At 44.9% G+C, this 27,612-nt stretch overlaps 1 protein-coding gene across 1 annotated transcript in view; it reads right to left on the bottom strand.

Moving 5' to 3' along the window:
* GRIK2 (glutamate ionotropic receptor kainate type subunit 2) overlaps positions 1 to 27,612 on the bottom strand; it is a 989,144-nt gene that overhangs the window by 288,358 nt on the left and 673,174 nt on the right. The window lies entirely within an intron of this gene.

The following is a 27,612-nucleotide window of genomic DNA, read 5'->3' as shown; positions in this document are numbered from 1 at the left end:
GTGTCCCCCCCCCCCCCCACCGTCAATTAGAATTGGGGTGATTCAGCCCATGCAGAATGCAAGGGTGGGAACCATGGCAAGGGAAAGGGTATTATCTGTTTCCTAGTTTGATTATTGTGCTTCATATTCGATGTTTATGTCTGTTCTGTGGGATATGCCTTTTTGAAAAGGTGAGTCTTTAGATTTTTTTGGAAGTTTAGATGGTTAATCATGGTTTTCAGATCTTTTGGTAATGTGTTCCAGAGCTGTGTGCATATGTAGGGAAAGCTGGACGCGTATGCTGATTTATACTTCAAACCCTTGCAACTTGGGAAGTGAAGGTTTAGGTACATTCTTGCTGATTCAATTGTGTTTCTGACTGGTAAGTCGATTAAATCAGTCAAGTAGCCCGGAGATAAGCCATGGATAATTTTGTGAACAAAAGTACAAATCTTGAAGGCAATGCTTTCTTTGATAGGTAGCCAATGCAGTTTTTCGCGAAGGGGTCTTGTGCTTTCAAATCTTATTTTTCCATAAATGAGCCTGGCCGCTGTGTTCTGAGCAGTTTGGAGTTTCCTTAAGATCTGTTCCTTCCATCCCGCGTAAATTCCATTCAAGTTTCCACATTGTGTGGAACATTTTCTTTATGGTGGTAGTTGCTTGGTTCTCTAGAGTTAAGTTGCTGTCTATTGTAATGCCGAGGATTTTCAGGTTATCTAAGATTGGGCGTGTGTAGTCCTGGGTGTGTATGGCTGTGGGTCTGGGGTGGATTGTGCTTTGTTGGGATGAAAGAATGAGACAGTGTGTATTTTCTTTGTTGAGTTTTAATTTGAAATCCGATGCCCAGGAATCCATTATGCTTATTCTGTTCTCTATTATGTTGGCAATTTCTGATAAGGTTGATTTGAAAGGTATGTATATTGTGACATTGTCTGCGTACAGAAGTGGATTAAGGCCTTGGTTGGCAAGTGACTTGGCTAATGTGGTTATCATTAAGTTGAACAGAATGGGAGAGAGGGGTAATCCCTATGGTCCTCCACAATTGGTTTTCCAGGGTGGTGAAATGCTTGAGTTTGACTTTACTTGATATGAACTTGGGGTTAGAATTCCTCGATCCATTTGAGTATATTCCCTCCTATTCCTATCTTGTCTAGTATTCTTAGCAGTATATTGTGGTCTACCATATTGAATGCACTCGACATGTCGAATTGGAGTAGGAGGATGTTTTTACCTAATGCAATTTCCTGATTGAATTTGGTCATGAGAGTAATTAGTACAGTTTCTGTACTATGGAGGGACCTGAAGCTCGATTGCGATTCATGTAGTATTGAGAATTTGTCGATATATTCCTTGAGCTGTTTGGTTATGATGCCTTCCATCAATTTGGTTGTGAATGGGATGGATGCTACAGGTCGGTAGTTGGTGATTTCATTTGTTTTCTTCTTGGTGTCTTTTGGTAACAGTGTGAGTAAGATGTTCCCTTTGTCTTTGGAGAATAAACCTTGTTGGAACATGTAATTTAGGTGGGATGTGAGATCTGCAATGAATCGGTTGGGGGAGATTTCATTAAATAGTTGGGACAAACATCCAGTTGACAGTAGGCAGTAGACAGCATGTTGGTCGTTTGTGCAACTATGTCGTCCATGATCTGGTTGAAGCTTGACCAGATTCAGTCTGTCGGGTATTCTCCTGAGTGTGGATCTAGCTCATCAAGGAAGGTATCCATGTTGGTGTTCTTCTGAGGCATGCTGTTGCATAGGTTGACAATTTTTTTCTTTCAAGTATTTAGCAAGTTTGTCTGCTGGTGGAATGTCTGTGTTTGATGAGGTAACTGGTTTGGTGTCTAATAGTTTGTTCAGTAGTTTGTATAGTCTCTTTATGTCATTGTAGCCTGTTCCTAATTGTGCTTTATAGTAGTTCCGTTTGGATTTTTTATTTCCGGTTTGTATTTTCTTTATGATTCTCTCCATGTGTTTAGAGTTTGAGCGTTTTTGTTTTTCCTCCATGCTCATTCGAGTTGTCTGGACGTTGTTTTTAGTTTCTTCAGATTGTCGTTGAATCATGGGGTTTTATTGAGTTTGTGTGAGGTTTTTGTTCGTATGGGGGCTATTTAGTTTACAACGGAAATGCATCTTTTTTCCCATTCTGCGAGGTAGTTTGTAGAATCAGTTGGAGCTGACCAATTGTTGTCATATATCAATTTCCAAAATGTTTAGCGTCCACATGACCTCTTGTAGTGTATGATGTTTTTCATCTGCTTGGTGATATCCTTTCTTCAGCCATTGTATGGTCAGATTTAGTTTGAAGTGGTCTGATCAAGGAGTTTCTGTTATTTTGAAGCTGCGGTCTGTTGTAAATTTATTTGTGAGCAAGTCTAGTGTGTGACCTTTTATGTGGGTAGCGTTCGATTCTGGCCATTTGAAGTCCCAGAGTTGAAAAAATTCCTTGCATTCTTGTACACCGTTTGAGTCTTTTAAGTGAAGGTTAATATCTCCTATGACTAGTATGTTTGAGTTATATGTACAAGTGGCTGATATGAAGACCATGAAATTTGTCTGAGCTTCATTCCAGTTACCTGGTGGTCTACAGAATATGACACAATTCAGATTGTCAGTTAGGATTTTGTGTTGTATCTTGATTGATGCAATTTCGAGTTAAGGTGTTAGTGACTCGGCTGTGGTTTCAGTGGTGAAGTGAGATCTGTATATTAGTGCAATGCCTCCTCCTCTTTTTCCCTTTCTTGTCCAGTGTGTGATTTCGTATCCTGGGGGGGCATAGCCAAAGCCAGAAGGATGCTTGGGTGCATAAAGAGAGGCATGACCAACAGGAAAAAGGAGGTAATAGTGCCGTTGTATAAGTCTCTAGTGAGGCCTCGTTTGGAGTACTGTGTGCAGTTCTGGAGACCGCACCTACGAAAAGATATAAACAGGATGGAGTCGGTCCAGAGGACAGCTACAAAATTAGTAAGCGGTCTTGAATGCAAAAATTATAGGGACAGGCTTATGAACCTCAACATGTATATGCTGGAAGACAGGAGGGAGAGAGGAGACATGATAGAAACGTTTAAATATCTCAAGGGCATTTATGTACAGGAAGAGAGCCTTTTTCAAATAAAGGAGAGCTCTGGAATGAGGGGGCATATGACAAAGATAAGAGGGAATAGGCGTAGGAGCAACCTGAGGAAGTATTATTTCACAGAAAGGGTGGTGGAGGCGTGGAATGGCCTCCCGGTAGAGGTGATGGAGTCAAGGACTGTTCCAGAGTTTAAAAAGGTATGGGATAAGCATGTGGGATCACTTAGGAACAGGAAGAATTAGGGGTTACAGAGGATGGGCAGACTGGATGGGTCATATGGCCTTTATCTGCCGTCATGTTTCTACGTTTCTATGAGTCTCACAGAGGTGTTGTTCCGTTCCCAGTAGTGTTCTGGTTGGTTGCTCTGTTGGAGCGGCAATTCTCTTCCTCTCTCCATCTAGTTGTTCGGGCTGGGTCTCTGCCTCAGCCACAAGGTGAGATGTTAACACTGCCGGGCCCAATCTTCCAAGAGTGCTCGGTAACAGCGCAGCGGCTCTCAAGGGTCGCCGTCTGCCGCGTCTTGATCCCAGCCATTTCGTTTAATCCATCGCATTGGTGGCATCCGTCCCGCTCACTGGTCCGTCGTTCCTGCCTCGTGAAGGTCGTTTTGCTTGCTCAGTTCCAGCGGTGGCGCCACGCTCACCACGTTCACTGGTGAGCGTGACAATTATTGCCCCACTATACCTTCTCATGATAGCCATTTGTTTAATAGTAAGAAGTTAAGGGGCCCTTTTACTAAGCCGCGTAAGCGTCTATCTAGGCCCAATGTGCATCAAAATGGAGTTACCGCCCGACTACCGCATGGCCCTTGCATCAATTTCATTTTTGGTGGGCGTCTGATGCGCGCATCTGAAAAATAATTTTTATTTTCGAGCACCAGTAACGGATGCATGCCAAGCGGCATTTGGCGCGCTTAGGTCATTACCGCACGATTACCACGTGAGTCTTTACCGCTAGGTCAATGGCTGGCGGTAAGGTCTCAGGCCCCAAAATGGAAGCGCAGCAATTTTCATTTTGCTACACGTCCATTTTCGGCAAAAAAAGGCATTTTTTTACAGGCACGCTAAAAAATGGATTGGCGTGCGCCCAAAACCCATGCCTACACTACCACAAGCCATTTTTCAGAGCGCCTTTGTAAAAGGACCCCTAAGCTTCTTATGCTCATGCATTCTTATGCCCCATTCACTTCTACAGAAGATCGAGGAACCTACTTACAAAGCTGTGCTAAGGATTTGCAGTACACATACAATAACTGGTAAAATGTATGTGTGGTAATTGCTAAACCTCTGTGTTAATTGATTTGAAAGTTGCTGTGCAGTTAATACAAACCAAACTTTGCTACTGTGTATTGAATGCATGGTAGGCAATGTTCCCTCTAAGCTGAGCAGGATTGCTCCAACTGCATTGCTGCCAGTGGGTGGTGCCTGTTCCTCATTATTGAAACTATGATAGCGAAACAGCGCCCCCCCCCCCCCCCCCACTGGCAGGGCTGCAGGTGGAGCAGTGGCATTCCTAGGGCGGCTGACACCCGGGGCGGATCGCCGATGCGCCCCCCCCCCCGGGTGCAGTGCACCCCCCTCCGACGAAACGACACCTCTCCCCGGCGAAACGACACCCCCCAGGTGCATTTTTACCTGCTGGGGGGGGAGGGGTGTCGCGCGCCTGTCGGCTTCACTCGTTCCATGATCCCTCTGCCCTGGAACAGGAAGTAACCTGTTCCGGGGTAGAGGGAGCACGGAACGAGCAGCGCCAACAGGCGCATGGCACCCCCCCAGTGGCGCACACCCGGGGCTGACCGCACCCACCGCCCCCCCCCCCCTAGGAACGCCACTGAGGTGGAGGACTCCCTCTCAACTTAGAGGGAACAGTGATGGTAGTTATGCGCACAGGTTTTCGGCTCATTTTCAGAAACTTTGTCTTGGTTTTCTTTCTCAGTTTCGGCAATTTTTCAAAGCTTGTTTTAAACATTGATGTTAAAATAACATATTTTAACCCACACTTGACATTTTTTAGTGCATGAAAACCAGTGGCATGCCTGTTCAAAAGTCAATGCACACTCAACTCATTTCCCACACACTTAACATTTTGAAGGAGCTTTAAGAAATTTGCGCTGATTAATGCACATCCCTACTGCTCAGCAAACATTTAGCAACACCTCTTGAGAGAACGCCAACTGCAACAAGTTATCTGTTAATGAGTGGTAACGAGTCCTTCATGCAAAGTGCAAGGTGCCAACTTTACACACACAGCTCCCGCTGCCCTCCCCCAGCCCCCAAATGACAGTGTAAGGCAATTCTATAAACTGGTATTTCCATTTAGGTGCCAATTCTATAATGGCTTCTGTTCGCCAAGATGACAACACATAATATTATCAGTAGTCAACATGGGTGTGGCTCAGTTTAAGTGCTACCAGTTATGCCATGCCAACGGCAGGTGTAAAGGGTGTGCCTAAATGCACCAAGTGATGAGCTTAACCAATAGTATTCAATAAGTTATGCATGCCACTTCTAGACACGCCCATGGCCTACCCGTGCTCAGAAGAGAACAGCCACAAGGATGTGGAGGAACACTATAACCCCACGACTGTAGCATGCACAGACCAAAGAGTAGGGTCTTCCAGAAGACACAAGGGAGATGCAATGATTTTGGAGCATGCTATTTTATTGAAAATACACCAAAAGACTCGACACAGTGGCTGTGTTTCGGCATATAAGCGCCTGCCTCCGGAATTGGAGAGCCCGGTGTATGCCAGTGTATACTTTGCTTCCGAGCCTGCATGAGGGTAAATTGACAGAGTTGCAAAGCACCATTATACAAATGGGAAAAATACCCAGCTACAATTATCATCACAATCGCAAAAAGTCACCATTAGACTATGCCGAGAGTTCAAATATTATGCTCCAGAATCATTGCGTCTCCCTTATGTCTTTTGGATGTGCCACCTGTGCTCAGCCCATATATATGCACCCTTGCAGTTATGCACAATAGCACTTAGATATTACCTTTGTGCCTATATTTGTACATAACTACCAATCATCGGTGCTTGTGATGTTCTTAAGTGATGCGTATGTCTAGGCATCAGTGTACAGAATTACCATCTTTCTGTGTTAGCTGGTTAACACGCCAATTATTGTGTCAAAAAAGCCATCTTCTTCTTCCACGATTTTCATGTTTCACAGCTTATCAGATTTGTCCCAACCCAACGGTACGTCATAACACATGTGACGTCTATACTACAAGCCACATTCTGCCCATAGCCCTACACAAGCTATGACCTTCAACTAGGTTGGCAAGAGTTGAGATCACAAACAGATAACGAGAAAGGGAAGAGGCAAACAAAAAAATAACTTACCTAATTTTGTTTTGAAAGAATTAGAAAATAAATTGAGAAGCATATTCTGAACCAACTTAGATGACAGTTGCAGCCCTTTTCTTGACGGAACATTCAAAATGCCAGTAACACCCATTGGCTTCAATATTTTCACCATTGCTTCAAACATACAAATAACTTTAACACTGAAGAGAGAGTCATATTTATGCAAAACTAAAATGTAACAGTACTTTGACTGAACAAAGACTTGCACCCAACCTGCTTATCCAAATTTTAACTATACAGTCTATGACAAAGTCTGCAAAGCTTATGAAACTGTTGATAGTTGGATCGTCATTTCATTACACAAAACTTTAGAATGAATTTCTGTGCAGTCAGGCTCATTATTGATTAGAGAAATGTTATATACTTCCATTCCCAACTCATTGCGACAAGAAGTACGTCTCATTTCTGCGCTAAATACTGGAATTGGAAATGCAGTATGCCAACACGGAAAACAGGTGAGGCCAGCCAGTCAGTATATATATTGAAGTACCACTTTTGCGGACATGGATGTTGGGTAGTCTCCCTTCTCCTATAAAACATTTAATTTCATTTTAGAAAGTTCTAGAGGTTGTGTTGTGAGCACTCCCTCTTATATTTGTTGCCTGGGTACCTGGATTATGCCATCTGTTTTCCAGTTTCTCTCTTTGTTCAGGACAAATTTGACCTTTGCTAATCTTTAATGCAAGAGGAAGTCTCTTAATGTTAAGGGGTTGAAGTCTCACGAAATTCAAAAGGGAAAGGGACTGAGGATGGGACTTGATGTACCACCTTTCTGTGGTTGCAATCAAAGCGGTTTACATATTATATTCAGGTGAATCAATCTGCAGTGCTGTACACGGATATCGTTATATTATATTTTTATTAAAACTGTACACGTCTTTACATAGATTTTGATAACTGTGGTCCGTAAATGAAAAGAGAATTCCTTTTTATTGGGGGATGACACTCTTGTTATTTTCTGGGTCAAAATAAAGGCTAGGGGATCATGTTGGAAAAGAAAGCCAGCAGATCAATGTCACAACAAAAAGATTTTATTAAAGATACCGTGTATGAACAAATCGCCCGACACAGGCCGTGTTTCGCCCACCTAGGGCTGCGTCAGGGGCTACAATGAACAAATATATAATAATTATCATAGATCATAATAAATAAAATATAACACACATACGAACATAATATATCAAATATATGAATTGACAAAAAACAATTAATAAAATATGGAATATGGAATATTACTAGGTATACATAGAGAGTATACTAAAATAATTATTTAGTATACTCTCTATGTATACCTAGTAATATTCCATATTTTATTTGTCAATTCATATATTTGATATATTATGTTCGTATGTGTGTTATATTTTATTTATTATGATCTATGATAACTATTATATATTTGTTCATTGTAGCCCCTGACGCAGCCCTAGGTGGGCGAAACGCGGCCTGTGTCGGGCGATTTGTTCATACACGGGGTATCTTCAATAAAATCTTTTTGTTGTGACATTGATCTGCTGGCTTTCTTTCCCATATTGGATTTTGCAGATCGTTTGCCTTGTTGTTTTTTAGGGGATCATGTTTACATATGCATTTCTCTCTAAATGAATTCATATTGTCCTAGAAGAACTGATAGTATATTCTGCTTATGACATCTGTAAAATTAAATTTGGCAACAGTGCTTAGTTTCAAGGTCAGATTTGTGGATGAATGCAAAACATAATTTAAAACAACAACAAAAAAAAACCCTCTCTTAAAAGTATGCTACATTCAAAACTTCTTAAAATATAAGATGGATTTCTTTCCTGGGTGTCTATTCTTGCATTGTAATTACAACCCTGGAGCACAAGGAGTTTCTCATTTTTTTTAAATTTCATATTCCATTTATTGTTGATATACCATAATAATCATGTTGGAAAAGGCAATCAGGGTTGAGAAATTCTGTCGCTATTAACTGAAGCATTGAGATAACATATGCAATTCAAATTCTTTTATTTTCTACTAAGGTTGCTGTTTTACTTTTTTTTTTCCTTTAAATGAAGAATAAGTTCTCTGGTTTTAACACCATCGTAAAACATAAACATTTCCAAAGAAGTAAGATTCAGTGGAAATCACAGCATAGCATTTTTTTTTGGGGGGGGGGGGGGGGGGGATGATAAAAAAAGAAGGAAACAGGACAGCTTTTAAACAGCTTCTAATCAATAAGACATTTCATTTCCAGGGTGACAACAAGGGTATGACAGGAGACTAGTTTAATACTGAACATCCCCGCAAAAATAAAGCTGTTATCCTTTTCAGAGTACATAATAATTCCGTCTGTGCCCTTCACTCTGTGTCAGCCATTACGTTGACAAGAAGGTAAGGGAAAGGACCGCATGGCGGTTAGAAGCTGAGCTGAACACCATTAGCACCGGCTCTTTGGCAGGGTCTCAGTGACCTGTCACAGCCCACATTTTCAGACTGGGTTGTGTTAAGCCCTGTCACTCAAGGGGAAGCACAGTGACTTTTAAAAGCATTTCAAACAGCTCGGATTGTATTAGCAAAAGGCAATCCAAAAATAAACAAAAAAAAAGGACCTTTAACTCAGTTTAAAGATAAACAAAGACTCATCTGATGTTTGAATTTACTAAGGGTGTGTGAAGATAATGTACTGCTCAAAATGAGTTTCTTAAATGGTCTGTTCTGTTCATATGCAAGTACTGACTGACAGACATTGTAGTGCAAGATCATATGAGGTTTGGTGCCACACTAAATTCAGGATGTACCTTCTTTGCAACTTCCTACCTGTGCTTTGCAATTAGAAAATCTTTTTTTTTTTACAAGTACCTGTGGGAAAAGGGCCCTGCGGTTGCTATGGGGGAGGGGGGGCGTTTTTCCCGTTCGCCAGTGCCATTTTTACTGCAGCTAGTAAAATGCCTCCAAAAATGCCCATTGAGGTGGCGGTAAGGAGTTGCCACGGTAACCAGGCAGTGCGCAGCAATACCCAATTACCGCCGGGTTACTGCCACGCTAGAAAAAAAATTAAAAAATTTCCGGAGCACCGGAATTGGCGCACATACCACTCGGAACTTCTGTCAGCAGCCGCATCGGGCCAGTGGTAGTTCAGATATGAAATGCGGTAAGCCCGCTTTGCAAAAGACCCCTCAATCACTCACTTTTATGTCAGTGTTATGCAAAGACCTTTTTTTAGGCTGATGACTTGACCATCCAGCTTATGACCCCTGACACGGGTATAGTGCTGAAACACGGCCGTGTCAGGTCAGTCGATAAAGGATTTGTCATTTGGACCTGTGGTCACTTCTGCATTCTTTGACATCTCCACGTGTGTAACCTTATCTTGTCTTCCTCTCTTTAATAATTCCCTTTCCCTTATGTCTTATCTGTCTGTCCTACCCTTATCCCTTATTCCCTTATTTGTCCTGTCTGTCTGTCCTGATTTAGATTGTAAGCTCTTTTGAGCAGGGACTGTCTTTTCTTCATGTTCAATTGTGATGCGCTGGGTACGACTGGTAGCGCTATAGAAATGATTTATAGTAGTAGTAGTAGTAGTAGAAGCCTGCCCTTGCAAATCAGCAACACGGCCGCGCAGGCTTCTGTTTCTGTGAGTCTGCAGGACATCAGACTCACAGAAACAGAAGCCCTGCGCGGCCGCGTTGCTGATCTGCAAGAGTAGGCTTCTACATGGAATGTTGCTAGTGGAATAGCACCATTAAGATTCCATGTAGAATCTCAAACAGTAGCAACATTCCAGAATCTCAAATAGTAGCAACTGCAACATTCCATGTAGAATCTCAAATAGTTGCAACAGAATCTCCAATAGTAGCAACATTCCATTTAGAATCATTCCTATGTGTCCTATCTGTCTGTCCTACCCTTATCCCTTATTTGTCCTGTCTGTCTGTCTTTCCTGATTTAGATTGTAAGCTCTTTTGAGCAGGGACTGTCTTTCTTCTTTTTAAATTGTAAAGCACTGCGTACGACTGGTAGTGCTATAGATATGATTTATAGTAGTAGTAGTAGTAGTGTGTCCTGTTCTGTTCATATGTACGTACTGACACAAACAGAAATTATAGTGAATAAGATCATATGAGGTTTGCTGTCATTCTACCCTTTTACTAAGCCTCGTAGGCGCCTACGCACGCTGAACGCGTGCCAAACTGGAGTTACCGCCTGGTTTCCGCGTGGCCCTTGCGGTAATTTTAATTTTGGCACGGGTCTGCTACTCGCGTCTGAAAAATAATATTTATTTTCTGGCACGTGTTAACAGATGTGCGCCAAGTGGCATTTGATGCGCGTAGGTCATTACCGTCCAGATTCCTTACCGTTAGTTCAACGGCTGTTGGTAAGGTCTCAGACCCAAAATGGACGTGCTGCAATTTTGATTTTGCCGCACGTCCATTCCCAGCAAAAAAAAAAAGAGGGCTTTTTTATAGGCGTGCTAAAAAATGGATCGGCGCCCACCCAAAACCCGTGTCTACACTACCGCAAGCCATTTTTCAGCGCGCCTTTTTTAAAAACACCCCTATGTAACTTCCCACTTGCTCTTTGCAAATACCAAGCATAAAAATACCTATACAAATTGCGACCTGACTGCGTATCTTTCCTCGTGCAGCTCCAGTCTTGTGGAAAGCGCTTCTAATAATTCTCCAACTGCAGGATTGAATTTTTACTAATTTGCTCCAATTTTGAACAAGTTTTTAAGGAGGGCCAGAACTCTTGGCAAAGCCATTTTCTCATTTATGTTGACTATTTTTAAATTGGGTTCATTTTGGTTTCATCTGCTTTAAACTTTAATTATTGCTTTAGCTGTATTTGTATCGGGGAGTCGGGGTGGGGGGAGAGTTAGCAACATGGGCTGCTGTTAAGTCAAGTTATTTTGTCACAATTGCATATAGTGGGAACCTGTGCTAAAAGTACCCAACTTGGGGGGGGGGGGGGGGAACCCGTGGACCCTGATTCTCAGGCCCCCCGGGTTGTGGCGCAGGCACCCGAGCCTGGGAACCCTGGGATGTGCTGGAACAACAGCCGAAAGGAAGATCGCCCGCTCCAGGCAAGGGACAGGACCACTCACTGCTGGCAGACTAGTCACCTCGGTGGTTGCACAGGGCAGGTGGGACGCTGGTCTGGGGGGAGGTTGCCCAAAGCAGCTGGTTGCTCGGCCGCGCTGGGGGCGGAGATAGGGCTGGCCGCAGCGTGGGCGGTGATGCTGGCTCTCTAGCTGGATAGGCACGGCAGAGAGCTGAAGCTTCTGATACGTCAAACCCAGGGCTCGGGTGCTTCCTAGGGATTGTTTAATGTGTTGTTTCAATAAAGCTGTGGCCATTTATTCCCAAACCTTTCTCATGCTTGGTCTGTGAGTACGCTAGGGGTAAAAGCGAGGGCTGGAGCGAGAGGGCGTGCAGCCTGCCTATGTTACTTCTCTTAGGGGTCCTTTTACTAAGCTGCGGGATGAAGGGCCCGGCAGTAGAAATGGGGACCATTTTTGTCCACGCACCAGGGCCCCTTTTACAACAGTGGGTAAATACTCCCCCCCCCCAAAAAAAAAAAATGGCTGTATGGTAAGATATTGCATGGCCATGCGGCGGGGAGCACTTACTGTCACCCACTGAGGTGGTGGTAAGGGCTCCCATGGTAACCTGGTGGTAACTGGGCAGTGTGCGGCAATGTCCAATTACCGCCGGGTTAGCGCCACACTATTAAAAAAAATTTTCTGACGCTGGGTGAGCGAAAAGTTAGGAATAGCATGCTGTAACCCTGCATTGAGCTTATCGCTGCTTTGTAAAAGGGTCTCTCAATGAATAAACATTTTCATCCTAAACATTTGATCTGTACTACTGGAACTGTGCAATGAAGATTATGATTTTGCTTTGTTTTAACAATTGACATATTTTTTTATGGTACTGATCGGTGAACTATAAGAAGTGAGATGGACAATTGTACAGAGGAGGTTTATGGTAATTCTTTTCTGACTAAGGCTTTATTATTACATCTGCTTTTAGTTAATGTGGTTATCATAAGGAGATTTTATCTAGTGTAAACTATTTTGGAGCCCTATTTGGGGAGGAATGCTATAGAAAGCTGTGAAATAAATGAACAAGGAAATAAGTAACTGCTAGTGATAATACCAGCCCCAACAGTACACCTGAGAGACCGAATTCCTCTGAGGCTACTCCTCCACCTGAGAGGAGTGGAGGAATAGTCTAGTGGTTAGTGCAGTGGACTTTGATCCTGGGGAACTGGGTTCCATACCCACTGCAGCTCCTTGTGACTCTTAACCCTCCATTGCCCCTGGTACAAAATAAGTACCTGAATATATATAAACCGCTTTGAATGTAGTTGCAAAAACCTCAGAAAGGCGGTATATCAAGTCCTATTTCCCTTTCCCTATTTGTAGATTCTACATGGAATGTTGCTACTATTGGAGATTCTAGATGGATTGTTGCTATTCCACTAGCTACATTCCATGTAGAAGCCTGCCCTTGCAGATCAGCAACATGGCCGCGCAGGCTTCTGTGCAGGACATCAGACTCACAGAAACAGAAGCCTGCACAGCATTGCTGATCTGCAAGGGCAGGCTTCTACGTGGAATGTTGCTAGTGGAGGAGTAGCCTAGTGGTTAGTGCAATGGACTCTGATTCTGGGGGACTGGGTTTGATTCCTACTGCAGCTCCTTGTGACTCTGAGCAAGTCACTTAACCCTCCATTGCCCCTGGTACAAAATAAGTACCTGAATATATGTTGTAAACCACTTTGAATGTAGTTGCAAAATACCACAGAAAGGCAGTATATCAAGTCCCATTTCCCCTCTCTAGCATAGCCTAGCTTTGAGATTCATGTCAGTCACAATACGTGCAGAAATAACCCATTATTTATTTTATTTATTTATTTTAGTTACATTTGTACCCCTCGCTTTCCCACTCATGGCAGGCTCAATGCAGCTTACATGGGGCAATGGAGGGTTAAGTGACTTGCCCAGAGTCACAAGGAGCTGCCTGTGCCTGAAGTGGGAATCCAACTCAGTTCCTCAGTTCCCCAGGACCAGAGTCCACCACCCTAACCACTAGGCCACTCTTTCCAAATCTTTCCAAATCTTAGTGCAAAAATATGAGGTGGATATTGAGAGACATTGCCAGAAACCAAACAGGGTCTGTAGTGACTTGATAGATGGGGCATTTGAGTAGGTGGTATAGAAAGATAACCCTTGTCTAGAAAAATAATTTTACCATACAGTACAGATGTACATTCATTTGAACCAACATGGGAAATATCTGTGGCATCTCCCATGTTGTTCTAGCGGCGTACTGCGTGCAGGGCTGTGGGGGGTGGTCCGCCCCGGGTGCACGCTGCAGGGGTGGTGCAGCCACATAGCTGTCGGCTCCACCAGTTGCCTGCTCCCACTGATGTTACTTCCTGTTCCGGGGCAGAGGGAGCAGGGAACCGACGGAGCCGACAACCGTGCGGCTGCTCCCAGCACCCCAGGAGGTGAGAGCAATGCAGGAGGGGGGTTGGAGGTGATGCTCTGGAGGGGGGGACGAGGGACGATGCTGCATCGGGGGGGGGGGGGGAGCTCAGCAGCGATCTGCCCCGGGTGGCAGCTGACCAAGGAACACCACTGTGTTGGTTCTTGTTGTTTTCACCCTTTATCCAGAAAGAGTGTGTACTCTTTGGAAAGAAATATGTTCTATTCACAAATTCACACTCCTTCCAAAGAGTGCATACTATTGATGACACTGAACAGCAAAGTCACACAAAAATCAAATTGCAAATTCCCGTAAACAACACGGAAAGCAAACAAAATGAAAATGTGAGGCTTGCATACCCCTTCAATACCATAGCACTGTGAAGGTGTTTAAATGAATCCCTAGTGCTAGTACCGTAAGACCAGTGGTCACTGATGCCATTTGGGATTCCAGTGCTGACCCAAGCAGTAGATGATGGGAATCGCTGCCACCCTGAACCACTGCCCCACCAATGTTGACCTCCAGGGCTCTGATGGGGTAGGGTTTTCTATCGGGGCAGGGAATTCTGTCAGGGGGGTGGGATTGGGCCTGGGGGGGATGATGTGTCTGTGAGCTATCAGACTGAGGAGAGGGATGGGGAGGGGGGTGCAACCTGGGGAAGGTGCAAGAGGAGAGTCAGACCTCAGGGGGTGAGATCGGAGAGGAGGAGGGGGAAATGCATTCAGAGGTGGGGGTGGACCACCGCTGCACTACACATCTGCAGCTGCACCACTGGATTACCAGTAGCACAACTGCACTTAGTATGTCCCCTTGAGTTGCCACTAAATGCAGGCCATGCTATGGACAGTTAGATTGTAAGCTCTTTGAGCAGGGACTGTCTTTCTTCTATGTTTGTGCAGCGCTGCGTATGCCTTGTAGCGCTATAGAAATGCTAAATAGTAGTAGTAGGACAGTTGTGACAGCTGTCACATGGTATTGGCTCGCATGCTAGCTGTCACTGACAGCCACTCCTCTGCTCTTCCCTTGTCACGCCTACTCTTGTTAATCAGCTAGATCTACTGCGCTGGATGGTTTTAACATGCAGTAGGTCTTAGCAAGGTTACACACTCTTGTCTACTATATGGGAAAACCAGTGCATTTTTAATAGCAAAAATGATGCCGATACTCAAATGGAGGAGTGGCCTAGTGGTTAGGGTGGTGGACTTTGGTCCTGGGGAACTGAGGAACTGAGTTTGATTCCCACTTCAGGCACAGGCAGCTCCTTGTGACTCTGGGCAAGTCACTTAACCCTCCATTGCCCCATGTAAGCCGCATTGAGCCTGCCATGAGTGGGAAAGCGCAGGATACAAATGTAACAAAAATAAAATAGATACTATTGGAGATTCTACATGGAATGTTGCTACTGTTTGAGGTTCTACATGGAATGTTGCTACTATTGGAGATTCTACATGGAATGTTGCTATTCCACTAGCAACATTCCATGTAGAAGCCTGCGCGGCCACATTGGTGATCTGCAAGGGCTGACTTCTAGTGGAATAGCAACATTCCATGTAGAATCTCAAATAGTAGCAACAGTGGAGGAGTGGCCTAGTGGTTGGGGTAGTGGACTTTGGTCCTGGGGAACTGAGTTCGATTCCCACTTCAGGCACAGGCAGCTCCTTGTGACTCTGGGCAAGTCACTTAACCCTCCATTGCCCCATGTAAGCCGCATTGAGCCTGCCATGAGTGGGAAAGCGCGGGGTACAAATGTAACAAGAATAAAAAAATGCTAGGCCTTTTCAGGGGGAGGAGTGATCACTGAGGGACCCACCCCACAATACCCAGTCCCCCTGGAACCAGTCACAGAATCTATGACAAGGCACAATTGGTGTGTAGAGCCTGAGCTCTTTCATTAAAACTTGGGGACCATGGGTCAATTTTAGCAGACAATGGAAAAGGTGCTGGTACTCAGTACCCCCAAGTACCCCCTCAAAAAAAGCCCTGGGGAAAACCCTCGCTAGCTGCGTAATGAAGTTTGATAACAGCGTCCCCAAATGACAATAATCTGGCTACAAGCTATTCTGTAATTAGCTGCCAGTCTTCGATGGCACGCACTTTACAGGTGGGTGTTGGCCCCAGTCATGAACGGGGGCCCCCACCTGTGCGTGTAAATGATGGTACTCTATTACTCCACATTTCAAGCATATGTACAAATTGACCTGGTACCTCCTTTTCATAAAAGGATAGACTCCAACTGGGAATATTCGCAGCTCCTAAATATAAGTCCCTCTTATAAAATTCGCCTCTGGGTGCCTCATGTTACATTGCCACTAGGAGTGGCCTGATTCCAGGTAACAGAATCCGCACAGGCAGTGTTAAAGTTAGATGGCTTTTGAAGCAAGGTGAAAATGTCTGACCACTCATTTGACTCAATTGCCTGCCATCCTCTGAACTATCATGTCTACCTTCTTGCAGCAACGGTAAGAAGGAGAATCGGAGGGGGAGAGGAAAGGAGAAGAAAGACAGAGAGAGAGAGAGAAAGAGAGAGTCCCCTGGTCTTACATATTTTTAAAAAATTTGTCATAATCTGTTTCACATTCTCGAGGCAAATCCACATTAATGTGTACAATTTTGCTGGCTGCCTTCATTCTTCATCCAGACAGAAACTCATCATTAACACTGTTGTCAGCCCACAAACCAGAGTCTGAAAAGTGTTTTGTAGCATATTGTGGCTGATATCTTCTGCATCCAGATCATATAATTTGCCCAGCCTTGGAAAACATTACTCTTGAAAGAAAGAAAGGAGCCTCTCGCCAATGCAATCGCTGCAATTTCTGCTGCTTAGAAATCGCCATACACTGTGCCCAAGAAGGCGGTGTGCTAGATAAGCACTTTCCTATCACATCCCTTGAATGCTGAAGTGAATTTCTGTTATATTTTAGAGCGTGCTGGCAACCTTTTTCAGCACGCACGATAGCCATGAAAAGAATACAGGGCCAGTTTATTAATGTACACCAAGCAAATAAACATGAGAATTAGCACAGGCCAACTGTCGCCGCACGAGCTCAGGAACTATAGCATTGAACACTAAGTGGTCCTTTTACTAAGGTGCGCCGAAAAGTGGCCTGCGCTGGTGCAGATGCGTGTATCGGATGCGCGCAGGTTCATTTTTTCAGCGCACCTGCAAAAAAAGGCCTTTTCCGGGGGGGGGGGGGGGGGGATGGATGTGCGGCAAAATAAAAATCGGTGCGCATCCGTTTTGGGACTGAGACCTTACTACCACCCACTGACCTAGCGGTAAGGTCTCACGCGTTAACTGGGCGGTATTCGTCAGCACACGTACAATGCTGATCACCGTCCGGTTAGCGCTGCGCGCCGGATATTTTCCAGCATGTGTAGTGGGCGCGAGTAAAAAAAAAAATGAAATTACCGCCTGAGCCACGCGGTAGTCGAGCAGTAGTTCCCAATTGGCGTGTGTTGGGTGCGCACTGGAGCCTATGTGGCTCAGTAAAAGGGTCCCTAAGTTTTGTGTTATGGGGTGAGAACTGGGTACCTTCTAGGGGGAGATTGAACACGTAGTACACTGAGTTAGCACCCAGTACCATAACTGGAGGGCAGCAGTGATCCCCAGATTGTCATACCCTGTTGCCCATCTGGGTTCAAAATGGTGGCTCTAATCACTAGCAGTAGTAACCTCTAGGGGTCAGACCCACCATTTTAAACGTGGACCAGCAAAGGGCTGGAACCAGGGCCACTGAGAGGGGGGGAGCAGGGGGGGCAAAATTCCCCGGGCCTCCAAGGGGGGCCCGGCGCCACAGTCCCACCCGCCCGCCCTCGGCTCCGTCGACCGTCCACCACCGGGCCAGGCCCCCTCCATTCAACGCCTCACCACCTCGCTCCGTGTGAAAGCACAACAGCGGCAGTCTACAGATCGCCTCCCTTCGGGCCTTCCCTCCCTGTGTCCCGGCCTCTTCTGACGTAACTTCCGCAAGGCCGGGACACAGGGAGGCAAGGCCCGAAGGGAGGCGGTCTGCAGACTGCCGCTGCTGCACTTTCACATGGAGCGAGGTGAGGCGCTGTGATTTGAATTCAGGGGGCCCGGCCCAGTGGCAGCGACGATTATCTCAGGGGGGCCAGTGGGGGTGGGGCCCCGGGGACAGCCTTGCCCCGGGCTCGGCCCAGTTTCTCGGCAGCCCTTTCTGGAACATCTGGCAAGCACTCCTGCTTCATCACTAACCCACTGGGGACAACCCCCAGTAAATGTCAGAGGGGATTGGGGGTGGGAGAGGGGTCTAGCTCATCAGGAGATGGGGACTGGAAAAAGTGCCGGTACTCAGTACCCCGAAGTACCCCCTCAAAAAAAGCCATGCTTAAGCGTGTTGACCAACTGAATAGAAGAGCCTTGAAGGGAAGTAACAGTGGTAGAAAAGGACTGATGCCCCATAACCCAGAGGTCCATCATTTTCTCGGGATTCAAAAACATATGATGGATAGAAAGCCAGTCCTTGATTTTGTCCAGAGTCCAGACAGATTTGAAGAGCAGAAAATATCAGAACTAGCAGGATTCTGATGTGAAACAAGCTGTTTATCCAGCTTGGCACTTAAGGACTATTCTGCAAATACCTGATTAAGGGTACATTTTGAAAATAGTGCCAAAATTTAGGCTCTGGGATGATGCAAGCTAAGTTTGAATTCTATAATGGCAGTTCCGTGCACAATTTCTGTAAACTAGCTTAAGTTCACAGTTTTCTGCACAAATTTAGGCGTGAGCACTTACGCCAAGTCAAAGGCTGGTGTAAGCGTTCTCACATAACTTTTAGCAGTTAGACGCGTAACTCCTAATGTTCTATAACCTGCATGCCTAACTCCTTGACACTCCTCTGATCGGCCCACACTCCTCCCACATCCATGCTCCCTAGAAGCTGAACACGATGGAATCGGAACCCACAACTTATAGAATAGCAACTAAAGGCAGTTATGCGTGCAAGCCTACCCAAACAACCCAACTTAATTCTCGAACCTAATCCACACCACTAGCACTACCCATACCCCAATCCTCTCCCCCACACCTCTTCCTATTGTCCCACTCTATATAATCTGGGCTATCTCTGTGACAGGGGCGTATCTGGAATCCGGCGGTAGGGGGGGCCAGAGCCAGAGAGGGGGGGCACATTTTTGCCTCCCTTCCCCCCCCCCCGCCGCCGCCGCCTCTCTCCACCCCCCTCCCCGCCATCAACCCTCCCCCGCTGCTTACTTTTGCTGGCGGGGGGCCCCAACCCCTGCTAGCCGAGGTCCGACCCGCAGTCTTCATATTTCGTCTTCCTCCGACTCCTCCGTGGCCATGCTGCAAGGAAGTAACGCTGCAGCGCTGATTCGTTAAATCCAGTTCGGAGTCTGACGTCGCAGCACGTTGTACACGCGTACAACGTGCTGCGACGTCAGACTCCGAACTGGATTCAACGAATTAGCACTGCAGCGTTACTTCCTTGCAGCATGGCCATGGAGGAAGCCGAAATATGAAGACTTCAGGTCAGACCTCGGCTGGCGGGGGTTGGGGCCCCCTGCCAGCAAAAGTAAGCAGCGGGTGATGGTTGACGGCGGGGAGGGGGGCCAGGGCGAAATCTGGGGGGGCCCAGGCCCCTGTGGCCCCACGCAGATACGCCCCTGCTCTGTGATACTTTGTACCATACCTTGTGTTATCTCTATGATACTTTGTACCATACCTTGTAAGCCACACTGAACCTGCTATTGAGCGGGAAAGAGCGGGGTATAAATGCTATAAATAAAATTTTAAAAAATTAAACTAAAATGCTCATTGGTGCCAATTAATGCCGATGATTTAAGCTAACTCCAATTAACAGCCAATTATTAAGTAACGTGTGCGACTGCCCTTATTACTTTGCATGCACAAATTTGTAAGTGCACAACAGACGAGCTATAAAAAAGGAACTATTGGTTTTTTTTTTTTAATTCTGCTTTCAAATGATTATAAAAAATTTGAAAAATCCATAATAGTTAAATAAATTATTATCTCTATCCTAAGATGGTGCACTCAAATTTTGTGGTGGATAAACCCTGTTGATAACCAAGCCTTAGTCGGTATTTGGAAGGATGTGAAATTTCTCATGTCGATGTTTAATAATCATTTGGTTGGACAAATGAGTTTTTTTCCATCCTGGATAAAAACTGTTTTGAGACCTTGTTTCATGCTTTGCATTACTTGCATTACTGGAGTATTGTAGGTAATTGTGTGGTTGATTTCGCACTCAGGTTCTCCTTTTTTTGCGGATATTGAGAAGAATAAAATGAGATGTTCAGCATTCTGTCTGTTGTACATTCCTTAACAAACGTCGAATCCGTTTATCTAGATTGTAAACCGCACTGAACCCTGGGAAGGGGATATCAGCGGTATATGAGAACTGATTTGAATTGAATTAACCTTGTCGTGTGTAGTTTGCTGAAAACTGCATTAATTAAAGAAAAAAAATAAACCAATTAGAGGCAGATGCTTTTAAACACTCCACTGAAGGGAACCAGAATGACCTCCCGCGGGAGGTGGTGGAGATGAAAACGGCAATGGAATTCATGCGTGGGATAAACACAAAGGAATCCTGTTTAGAAGGAATGGATCTACAGAATCTCAGCGGAGATTGGGTGGTGACGCCGATAATTGGGAAACAAAACGGGAGCTGGGCAGACTTCTACGGTCTATGCCCTGATCGTCATTGACTAGATAGGGATGGGCTGGAGTGTAAATTTTAAGGGGCTTCGATGTCAGCTTCAGAACGTAGTACAAGAACAATGCTGGGCAGACTTCTACGGTCTGTGCCCTGAGAAAGGCAAGGACAAATCAAACTTGGGTATACATATAAAGTATCACATACCCTGTAAAATGAGTTTATTTTGTTGGGCAGACTGGATGGACCGTTCAGGTCTTTATCTGCCGTCGTTTACTATGTTACTATGTAGAAACTAGTGAAGGAGGGCACAGGGAGAAGGAATACACATTCGTTTGAATCAACATAGAAAATGTTCATCGTATTTCCCATAAACAACAACATTTTGGATGTTTTTTTTTCTTGATTCATAAATAGTGTGCGCTCTTTCGAAAGGGAGTTCACTAGTTACGATACTGCCGCCAAAATGGAAAAAAAAAAAGAACAAAACAAAAATCCCCGTAGATGGCATGTGACATTAAGGTCCCGATTCTATGTATGGCGCCTAAAATTAACCCGCGATAGGCAATCACACCTAAGCGTATTCTAAATACCGCACAGGTGGTATTTAGAATACGCTTAGGTATAGTTCATGCAACGAAATCTATGCGCATCCATTTATGCCAACGGAAAGCTGGTGTAAAACACTGTGCGTAGATTTATGCGCAATGGCCCATATTTTATAATAATGCACATAGATTTTGGAACGCTTACAAAACACCCATTTCCACGCCCCAAGCACAGCCCTTTTTGCCTGCACACATTAGCAATGTACGCGTGTAAATTCAAACTTTTGCCAATTGGTGCTTTTAAGAGCTGTTAACAACGCTTAATAGCTTGTTAAAACAATTAATCTATGCGCATAGTTATAGAATGTGCCTAGATTTATGCATTGAACTGCGCAGAACTCTAGGCGCGCTATGTAGAATCTGGAGGCAAGGGGCTCATTTTCATAACATTTAGACTTAAAAAGTTCCATAGATTACTATGGGGTCCTTTTACAAAAGCACGCTGAAAAATGGCGTGGGTTTTGGGTGCGTACCGATCCATTTTTTGAGCACGCCTATAAAAAAAGGCCCTTTTCAAATTTTTGCTGAAAATAGATGCGCGGCAAAATGAAAATTGCTGCACGTCCATTTTGGGTATGAGACCTTACCGCCAGCCATTGACCTAGCGGTAAAGACTCACGCGGTAACTGGGCGGTAATGACCTACACGCACCCAAAAATTAAAAAAATAGTTTTTTTCAGACGCGTGTATCGGACTCGCACCAAAAATAAAATTACCGCCTGAGCTACGCGGTAGTCAGGCAGTAACTCCATTTTTGTACGCATTGGGCGTGGGTAGACGCTTACGTGGCTTAGTAAAAGGGCCCCTATAACTTTGTAAATCTAAGTGCTTTGAAAATACGCTTCTAAACAAAACACAATATTTTGGCTGCAGCGCATACGTCCCTGTTAAAACGAAGCTGGGAGAGGGTCAGTGCATGGAATGAAATGTCTGGAGAGCACAACGTTTAAATCGCAAACAATCATTAATAAAGAAGAAAGCTGGAAAAAAAACCCAGCCAGTAGGCTTATAGATAGCTATAATGTCTGCTCTTTTTTTTTCCATATTGATTTACAAGATAATATAGAGAAGCCTGGAAGGATAGTGCATGGCACAATTGATTAATTAGCCAGCCTCCTGCACCCACGGGTTTTGTTCACCAGCACAGCTGGGATGTGTCAGGAGCTAAGGCAGAGGTCTAAGATCCTATGAACTCCTAAAGGCAATTACAATTGTTTTCCATTAAAAAGGCAAATGTGGAGTGGGCTGGTTGTCCAGGTGGAGAAAGGAAGGGCACAAGGGAGCTGATAGCCCCCCCTGCCCGCCTTCCGGAACCACGACCTTTGAATGGGAGCGTACGGAAGGAAAAAGAGTGTGCTGGGAAGAGAAGCAGAAATGAATAAGGCTGAGAAACGCAGTGTATGCTTGAGTGCTTTGTGATTTCATAATTGCAGTTATGGGGTCCTTGACCCACAGCGAGCAGATCATTGATGTTTTGCAGTCAACACACCTATGTGCGTTGAGCATAATGACGAGTTTTAGGTTTAGTCAATTAAGGAGAGGTCGGCAATGAAACACTTGACATGCCTGTTTTACACACTTTACCTTTCACAAAAGCATGCGTCTATATTTTACTGTTTCTGAGGAGACACCTACATATGTTACACGAGGAAAATCGAGTGATCTTAGTGACGCTATGGGGCCCTTTTACTAAACTGCATGGGCGCCTACGCATGCCAAATGCACGCCTATTCGGAACAACCGCCCGGCTACTGCATGGCCCGAGTGGTAATTTCATTTTTTACATGCGTCCAGTAGGCACGCCGGAAAATGTATTTTATTTTCCGGAGCGTGGCATTAACAGGGCAGTAATTGGCATTGTACGCACGCTGACAGTTACCGCCTAGTTTACACGCGAGACCTTACCAAGAATAACTGAATGGGTGGCGGTAAGGTCTGAGGCCCAAAATGGACATGCGCCAATTTTCATTTTGCTGCACGTCCGTTTCCTTCCCCCCCCCCCCCCCCCACAAAAAAGGCCTTTTTTGCAGGAGTGTTGAAAAATGGACCTGTGCACGTCAATACACACATCTACGCATCCAGTTTTTCCTACATAACCATGCAAATGTGGAACACATTACCAAAAACCTTGAAAACGACGTACGATCACCTACACTTCCGGAGAACACTAAAAACTCATCTGTTTAAAAAGGCATACCCTACCAACCCAACATAAATACCTGATCCCTGCAACACAACAAAACTAAAACACGTAACGGACATAACACAACTCTCCCGTTGCACGATTCCCTTATGTGGTTGGACCACGTGAACATTAATCTTATCTCAACATCACTATGTATTTGTTTACACCGGAGTCTGCAAACGCCTCTCCGGTACTATGTAAGTAACATAGTAGATGACGGCAGAAAAAGACCTGCACGGTCCATCCAGTCTGCCCAACAAGACAAACATATGTGTAAACCTTACCTTGATTTGTACCTGCCTTATTCAGGGCTCAGACCGTACAAGTCTGCCCAGCAGTACTTCCCGCCTCCCAACCACCAGTCCCGCCTCCCATCACCGGCTCTGGCACAGACCGTATAAGTCTGCCCTCCACTATCCTCGCCTCCCAACCACCAACCCCTCTCTTCCCCCCACCTGCTCCGCCACCCAATTTCGGCTAAGCTTCTGAGGTAAGCCACATTGAGCCTGCAAATAGGTGGGAAAATGTGGGATACAAATGTAACAAATAAATAAATAAATCTACAACAGCGCAGGCCATTTTTCGGTGTACCTTCGTAAAAGGACCCCCGTATTTTCTAAGAATACCCGACCCTATGCCAGCTACACATAAGACCTAGACACAGATAATAAAATAAACACAGGAAGTAGTTTGACTTCTCCCCTATTTCTTTGTAATAATTGGACAGAGAAATTCAGTCCTCCATCAGGCACGTTACCTTTTTGCAGGCAGCTGGTAGACTTCTAACCTGCCTGTCTATAGATTTTGGCCGTTAACCCGCTCATTCTATAACAGGTTGCGGAAATTTCCTCACCTAGGGGGGGAATTCTATGTACGGCGCTGACACAAATTAGCGCCGTAAAAAACACTGTTGGCGCGGTTTAAAGAATATGTATACTACACCTGTCCCCGCGACTAAAATTTAGGTGCAGCCATTTACACCAATTAAAACGTGGCGCAAAGGCCCGCGCCTAACTTAGATGCCCGACTGGGCATACTCTATAACACTGTGTGTAATTTTTAGGACCGCCATGGCCCGCCCATGCCCATACCCCTTTTGCGCGTGTAGATTCTAATTACTGCAAATTAGTGCTGATAATTATTATTATTTGTTACATTTGTATCCCACATTTTCCCACCTTTTGCAGGCTCAATGTGGCTTACATAGTACCGTTAACGGCGTTAGCCGATTCCGGCCTGAACAAATGCATGGTATGAATGAACACAAAGTGATATTGTAGTAGCATGAGGTACATGTATGGTAGGTAAAATTGGGGGGAACTTAGGGAGGGAAAGGGGGAAGAAGAGTCAGGTAATGTCCATTACAGTCTTTGGTTATATTGTTTCGCAGGTGAACAGGCATTTTTATGATGGGTCAGTGGGGTACGCTCTTCTGAACAGGTCTGTCTTTAGTGCTTTCTGAAAATATAGGTGGTCGAGCTTAGTTTTTATTGTTTTTGTCAATGCGTTCCATAGTTGTGCGCTTAGGTAGGAAAAGCTGGTTGCATAGGTGGATTTATATTTCAGGCCTTTGCTGTTTGGGTAGTGGAGGTTTAGGTATGATCGTGTTGATTTTGTGGTGTTCCTGGTTGGCAGGTCGATGAGGTCTGTCATGTATCCCAGTGACTCGCCGTAAATAATTTTATGAACAGTCGTGCAGATTTTGAAAGTGATACGTTCTTTGACTGCTAGCCAGTGCAGTTTTTCTCGGAGTGGTTTGTCGCTGTCAAAATGTGTTTTTCCAAATATAAGCCTGGCTGCTGTGTTTTGGGCGGTCTGAAGTTTCTTTATGATTTGATCCTTGCATCCCGCATAGATTCCATTGCAGTAATCCGGTTGGCTTAGTACCATGGACTGTACCAGGCTACGAAATATTTCCCTCGGGAAATATTATTTATTTTCTGTCGCCCAATTATTGGCACCGATTGGCTCGTTAACCAATTAAGTTGCAAGTGCAATTTGGCCGCACTGTCAAAATTTATGCGCACAAGTTTTGCCACCATATAAAGAACTCCTCCCCCTCCCCCCATGTGCCTTTTAAAATAGGCTAAAAGTAGGCACGTAGCTACTTGCCTTCACACATAAGGCATTTATTATGAAATTTCCCCCCTTCCAGATAACTTATCCCCTGGATTCTATAAAGGGAATCCATATTTGTACGCCCAAATTTGTGCACGATCCAGATTTACGCAAGCAACTTAGGGCCATGTTTACTGAGGTGCACCCGCGTTTTTAGCACATGCTCTAGGGGCCGCTTTTACCAAGCTGCGGCATAAGGGGAACTGCACTGGCATCAGCACGTGTTTTTGATGCGTGCCGAGGCCCCCTTTTACCGCACCTGGTAAAAGGTAGGTCTTTCTTTTTTTTTTTAAGAAATAGCCTTGTGCCAGATATGATGGCACCCTGGAGGTGGGAAGAACTGCCGGTCTGCTGCAGTAGCCCGGCAGTACTTCCTTTTTAGCGAACAGTAAGCCCACTTTGGACTTACAGCCACTTTGTAAAAGGGGCCCTAAATTGGCAAATGAGCCATTAACGCTCAATATCTGGCTACTAACAAATCGATTATTGGCATTAATTGGCTCTAATTGGGGTGGGTCAAGGATGTTCCAAGAAGTTACACAGGATGTTACTGAGTTTCACAGTTATGCTCCCAACTTGCATCCCACCATGTACACCCGGCTTCAGTTGATACAAGTCCTCAAACCAGAGTTTAATTACGCGTTGGGTGAAGAAAAAATTTCTCCGATTTGTTTTAAATTTACTACACTGTAGTGTAGTAAATTCACATTGAGCGTGAATTTTTCCCGGCATATACTTCTGGGCACCATTCTCTGAATCTGGCTCTATATGCTTAGGTTAGGATTGCTGAAATAGTTGGCCCAAATTAAATTGATAGTGACTGCATCACACGCACAGCGAGCACAGCTGATTGTCTGTGCAGTGACCCTGAATTAGTTAGCAATGATATAGGAAATGTCAATGTTGTTAGCAAATTAAAAATGAGCAGAAAAAAAAACATGAAAATGTGTGTTTTATCATTTGCTGATCATAGTGTGAACTCTTTTGAGATTATGGGATGGCGGGGATTCAATCAGGGGGCGTAGATTGCTGATCTGCAAGGGCAAGCTTCTACATAGAATGTTGCTGGTGGAGGAGTAGCCTAATGGTTAGTGCAGTAGACTTTGATGCTAGGGAACTGGGTTCAATTCCCAATGCAGCTCCTTGTGACTCTGGGCAAGTCACTTAACCCTCCATTGCCCCTGGTACAAAATAAGTACCTGAATATATGTAAACCACTTTGAATGTAGTTGCAAAAACTTCAGAAAGGTGGTATATTAAGTACCATTTCCCTTTCCCTCAATGACTTTGCTCCTGAGATGAAAAAAAAAATGACCAAACAAACAAAAATAAAATGAAAATTCCTAAAAACAACATGGGAAGCAACACAAAATAAACAAATTTTGGCTGGCCATCCCTAAAATGAATATGGATGCTGCCAACACTGAATGTTGACCTCCTTGTTACTAAATCACATCTCTTACACAACAAAAAAAATCCATGTCTTCTCTTTCAAACTCAACCTGGATCGCTCTTGCATTTGGTATATCTTTCTACATCACTTTCTTTTACAAGGACCTAGTGCGGTGTTCTGCAATGCAAGACCCCTGGAGACCTCTGGGGTGGCCCCCATTGGCATTCTGTTTTTTTTATAACTTTCAGCCTCTCTACCCAAGCTTGATGGGTGGTGGGGGATGGGAAGAGCCATATGCTTGAAGGGCAAGGCATTTCTCAATCGAATGCCTTTGGAAACACCCACCTCCTTAAGGACACTCCTAATGAAAAGTTTGAAGGGGGGCCGGAAGGCATAGATGTGACTGACGCCCTCTGGTCAGCAGTCAGAGCGGCCAACCTTTAGTTCACTTGGATCCAAAGTGGCCCCAATTGAAACAATTAGTTTACTTTGGGGCTACTTTGTATCATGTACCCAACTCTGCAAACACCCCTAGGAGGAGAGTAAGGTCTCACTTATTTGCCTACGAATGCTAAGACAAAACCCGTCATTTCACTTTAGCTGTATGTTTTAGGTAGGGTTACAATATATCGTAACCCAAGAAGGAGGACACATGCCCCGCCCCCTTTCACACCCCACCCCACCCCCTTTCACACCCACCACGCCCCTTTTCACACCCTCGCTCAGCCCCCTGTCACATTTTCCCCTCCCCCCTGTCACATACCCCGT

The sequence above is a fragment of the Microcaecilia unicolor genome, chromosome 3 (assembly GCF_901765095.1).
Source record: "Microcaecilia unicolor chromosome 3, aMicUni1.1, whole genome shotgun sequence".
NCBI lineage: Eukaryota > Metazoa > Chordata > Amphibia > Gymnophiona > Siphonopidae > Microcaecilia > Microcaecilia unicolor.
The sequence above is the reverse complement of the archived record's forward strand: the minus strand, read 5'-3'. Positions and strand labels throughout refer to the sequence as shown.